Genomic DNA, 6,000 nt, shown 5'->3' with positions numbered 1-6,000 from the left:
AACAAAAATTACATACTGACTTAACCCTAATCTACCCAGTCTTGAGCTGATTCTAATTTTTGTCCGATCATTGAATCCTAAAAATGTCAGTACTAAAGGCAATCATAGTGAAACAGGATTTGTTTGCTATCATCAAAATCATAATAAAAAAAATAGGTTTGTAATAGATAGAATCTTCAAAAGCTACTTTGTAATAGATTTACCTGATTTATAAACAAGAAGTTCTAGCTTATCACCATATGGTTCATTAATTACTTGCATGTCAATGATTAACTTAATCAACTCTTCAAAAAAAAATTCAATAAAGTTAAATTCCATGTACCATAATTATGAAGAAGAATTGCAAAAAATTTTTCATAAAGATCATCCATATAACCCATAATTAGCCATTTATTTAAAGTTCTATCAAGAATCCAAATAACATTTTTAATATTGATATTTACACCATTGGAAACTTTCCATCGAATAATTGGTTTTTGAAAAAAGAGCACAATTTTTAATAATATGCCATTCTGGTGAAGAGTTTTTCTTGATTTTTCCTTTCCATATATCATTTCCAAATTTATATAAATTAATTTTTCTAAGAAAAGAATTCTAATTTTGAATGAAATTCCAAGCAATACAAGCCATTAATATTTACAGTCTGCTCTTGACAATTTAAAGTACAAAGAGTCTTACAAGAAATATAATGCGTTCCCTATCTTCCTTGTTCCTTAATCCATAAAGAATTCCTACAATATATGTCAATGTTATCTAAAATGCCCTTTAGAATCAAAGAGTGAGTCTTAATAAAACATGGAATTAAAAAAAAAAGTTGATTTAATTATCAAATTTTTATATGCCAAATAAATGGTTGAGAACCCCAAGTATGATACCTATCCATTATGTTTTCTAAAAAATTTTGATAATTAACTTCTTCTAGTCTTCTAAGATCCATCTTTACTCATAGATTAGTGATTTCAGTAGCAACTCGATATCTCTAAATTTTGTTAATTCTTCTTTTCTTTCTTCTAGCAACATATTTTATATAAAGAACTAATGATTTGATAGTGTTAATTTATTGTCTAGTCCAACTATAGTAATCCTTCAAAATTCCATTAATCATCTTAACTTTATAAAGAGAGGCTTTATGAATTATCGTAACATCATTAGCATATACAAGATGTAAAATTTGAATGATGTTACTAAAATACTACACTCCAGAGCTTAGCATCTCATGATCATTACAATTTTATTATTTTCCAGTTAATTTTTTTCTATTGTTATGGTTTTTTGTTTTATCTATTATTGGGATCATTCCAGTTGTGGTTTAGTATGTGAGTCTTTATTGTTGCTGCCTAGTAATCTAAGAGATGCTTCACTTCCAATTTTAGTCATTATGGGTTTGTTTGGTTATATTATTTTTTGTATTAATGTATCATTGATTATTTTTTGGGTTAGGCATCCTTAAGCACTTTTTGTATTAATAAATATTTTCTTCTTGGTGCTCTGGTTTATTGTTGGCGTTGTATTAATACTCAATAGTTTAATTTCTTTTTAGGTCTTAGTTTTTCTGCTGACTACAAACTTTTCTATGCTGAGTGGGGCCTGCTGGTTTCCCATTATGTATTTATGGGATGGATGTGTTGTTCATGTGCTTCATCTTGTTTCTGATCTCCCTAGGTATATCAGCAGCAATATCATCTTGTTGTCTTATTCACAAATTTTTTCTACTACATGAGAAGATTTATTATACCATTTTATTATTATTTGAGTGTGAATGTAAGACCTGGGTTTATTGCACTACTACTTATATCTATTTTTTTATCCTTTTATAAGTGCTTAATGGTTTTATCATCTACAGGTTGTTTATAGTAACAATTCTCATAACTCGTTCAAAATTTTATGTTTATCATTTCTACTATTTTTCTGATTATGCTTGCTATAATGTTTTCATTATATACTTTCCCTTGCTCAATTATTATGTTATTCCTTGCATTATCTTTTTTGGTGTATCTTTTACTTTATGCAGTTCATCTGGAATACCGTTGAGGTTTTCAAGTTTTCCTTGTTTGGAAGAGAGACTACGCTTATGGAGTTAATTTACTCTATATGTTTTTGGTGCTCGCTCCTAGCCTCCCTAGAATGTTACTAGGATTTCTTATAATTTTGAGTAGAGGGGACTTTTGCCTCTTAGGATTTCTATTTGGTTATTTTGTAGCCCTTATGAGCAGTAATAAGCTGAAGGTCCCCTTAAGGACCTTATAATTTTTTTTAATTAGCACATAGGACCCTCTTATGGTTTTATCCAAGAAAATAAACAATGTGAAATCTTAATTATATTTTGATAATTCTCAATCCAAGATCCTTACCTTTTGAAAAAAAATAGTTTAGACAATTATTCTGAACATAAGAAAAAAATAAAAGGATAATGGACACCCCTATCAACATCTCCACCAAGCATTTATCCAATCACTTTTCCTTTCATTGATGTTAACAGAAAATTTTATAGAAATGATACATTGAATTTTAAGATTTATCATTTTCTCAAAAAACCCCATAACTAATAAAATCTAATTCAATGTTTCGCAGCACATGCTATCATAGGCATGCTCAAATATCCAATTTTCTTAATATAAACATTGATTTTGCTTTTGAGATTCTAAATTTGTTTAGGATCTCATGAGCCACAAGAAAACTATCTAAAATAGATCATCCAGGTAGAAAGGCTCCGTATTTTTTAGAAATAATCAAAGGAAGGCAATACTTCAATCTATTTAATAATATTCCAACAATAATCTTGTAAATTTTTTTGACATAACTTGGTGTTTATGAAATTTGTTAATTTTAAAGCATTAGGAACTTTAGAAATTAAAATAACAAAAATTTCTTTAAAGAAATCTGACATTACACCCGAATTAAAGAAATTCTCTAAAACATTCCACACTTCCACATTTACAATACTCCCAAAGGATTTAAAATAAAAACCAGTATTAACTCCATCATAATTAGGAGTTATTATTGTCCACAAGTGTGGGAGGGTGGGACCTTTAGGTATCAAGTGGAGTCAAGCACGTATTTCTTCTATCTTCTATCTTTGATTTATAGTAGAGGCCAATTTAAAATAAAAATAATGAATCAACTATATTCTGATGAAATATTGATCAAGTACATTTGAGAAATTATATGTTTTTCTTAAAAATTGATGGTCTAGGTGGCAAGACCCTACCAGTATGAATTATATTTTTTACTAAGGAGTATGATACTATTGTGGTGTCAACAATATGCCTAGTTAATGCAATATCATTTTATAATGAGGCACCCCAATCTAAAAATCTATCTGATAAAATCTTAAATTTCTTTCCCCTCCCATTTTTCAAATGACTTAGCAATTAGGAGAATGGCTTCCCTAGTTGTTTTTGCATCTCCTCCTCTATAGATGATGTTGTGGGGCCCATATAAAAGCATGATATGATATCCTTCAGTAGAGTGGATGGGCCATAACCCTTGTTTAGGGTCTATGGTACCTTACTAGTGATCTCTCATATCCCAAATGGTTGATCTTTTCTATGCCATAGTCAAATGGCTACTCAAGAGATTATGCTATTTTTTAATAACCTGTCTCCCTTATGTAATAGGAAGAGGGTGAAAATGACTTCCACAAAAGAGGGGGCATGTGTAAGGAGATATGAACTCTCTTTCTTCCTAATATTTTACTTGTCTTAAGTCTTCTGACTAATCAATCTTTCTAGCCTTAATAATTTTCTTTCTGTCCATATACAGGTAATTCTTCTTCTTATTCTTGCTGGCGAAGTGGGTGTTAGAACTTGACACAATCTCAGACACAGATGGTTTATCATCCTTCATCATTGGTTTTTGTTTCCTATCCTATTGAGTAGAGGGTATAGTGTAAAAGGTGTGACAACAACCTCCAATTTGGAAATGGGAGAGTCAGCTCCTAATCCTAATGTAATATCTACAATGGGGACATCCTTTTGTGCCCCAGCAGATAAATGAATCATTCTTTCCTTATTAAAATTTTTAAATCCCATCCCATATTGAATTTAACTACCATAAGTGGTTTCTTCTATAATAACACTTCTATATAGTGAGATAATTAGTTTCCAAACCATTTGAGTTTGTTTGATTTTCTAAAACTAAGAAAAGGTGATTTAATTTAGCTAGTTTTAAAATAGAATTTATATTTTGAACTTGATTAATTCTCTTCAAAAAATTTACAATTCAGCATGAGGGGGGTTCAAAAAATTGATATGGGAATCCTAAGAATTTGCTTAACTCTTTCATTCCACTAATTAGCTTGTGGTGAAATGTTAAAGCCTTGATGTTTTAAGAGGTTTTCTCTCTCCCCACTCTTATTGATTTTTTTTTGTTGATGTTAGCCACACTCACCCAAAAAATAAATTGGTAGAGGGAGCAATAAAAGAAAGGTAGCTAAACCAACTGATGCAATAAAACTTCAATAATTTTTAAAGATGGATAAAGAGATTTTCCCCAATTGAGTCACCATTTTTTTGTTTATCTAAAAAGAAGCTTTGCGTGGCCTTGGGAAGATGCAAAATAAATTATAATTAAATTTGTTTAGGAAATTTTAATTTCTTGAATTTTAGTTTCACAGTCATACACATCATTATAAATTAGGCAACACCTCATGAGGTGAGAATATCATTCCTTAATGTGTTTAGATTTTGAAACTACAAATTTTATCCTGATTATAAAAGTTGAGTTCAAGAAAGAAATATATGTCTCCCCAAAGGGTTAAAATGTTATTCCCTCGTGTATTTGACCATTATTGTCTAAATGAGGCATCTTTATTTTCTTATTTAAAGTCATGATAATAAAAAATATATCTTCTCGAGCAAAGAAAGGATAATCTATTATCGATCATATTAATATGATAATAATTATCATCATTTATTTTTAATTTTCCTAAAGTTTGGACTTTAAAATTGATATGGGGTCTCTAAATCTCCTACGAGTGTAAGCCCCCATATTCAATTACATCATAGGAAACCATAGTTCCCTATGAAAACACATGATTATAATAATGTTTTATATTTCCTTAAAGAATTCACATGGATTGATATTAAAGGAGAGAAGTTTGGAATTCAACTAAGATTGGATCAAACTGGAGCACTTATTTTGGAAGCCAAAGGATTAAATGTAGGAGGTGTTTTAAGACTTTAAAACATTTCATAAACACCCTTACATATCCTATATGTTAGGATTTAAATTTTGGTTTGAAGATATTTTTATTTGAGTTGCCAATTTATTAGAAAGTTATGATTATATTCCTGAAAGTGGGGTCTTACGATTTTGAGTCTTTTCTGAATCCTAAATTTATTTTGGTTACTAAACAATAGTGGCCATAACCTAGCTAATGTAGAGCAAGTTTTGACTTATCCTGGCTTAGATTCGGAAATCAGCTAACCACCTAGGTGCTATAAAATCATGAGTCTAGTCTTTTATGAAAGATGGGTGGTTTGTTGTTTAAGTTTTGAGAAACTAGGGTCAATGTCCAGATAATGTCCTAGGTGGCCCCTTTAAATATGTAGTATAATTAATTCTTGAATTAAAATTAAAATTTTAATGACTATAATTTGTTGACAGACCTTTCTCTTCCAAAATGATATGAAGTAGTTTTAAAAAAGTTTAAAAATAGATTTTTTTTTTCTTATAGATTACACAAAGTCTCTTTGAATGAACTACACCCTAATAGACCAAGTGGTCTACCAGAACTCGCATGTGAGGAGCTACCTAAAAAGGTAAAGAAGGTTCAAAATGAATGCATGCAAAATATCAAATCATTCTCGAGATTAATTTTTGAAATTGATTAAGCTTCTAGTTGAGCCTTATATGCTTTATTTAATATGAGTACAAAATTGTTTTAACATTTTCACACAATCCTCGTAGGATTTCTAGGCTAAATCAAAAGTGACATGTAAGAAAAAAACCTAGAAAAACATGTAATTTCTATGGCACAAGAAATATAAATAATCAATA

The sequence above is a fragment of the Dendrobium catenatum genome, unplaced genomic scaffold, assembly GCF_001605985.2.
Source record: "Dendrobium catenatum unplaced genomic scaffold, ASM160598v2 fragScaff_scaffold_734, whole genome shotgun sequence".
NCBI lineage: Eukaryota > Viridiplantae > Streptophyta > Magnoliopsida > Asparagales > Orchidaceae > Dendrobium > Dendrobium catenatum.
This window is presented reverse-complemented; position numbering follows the sequence as displayed.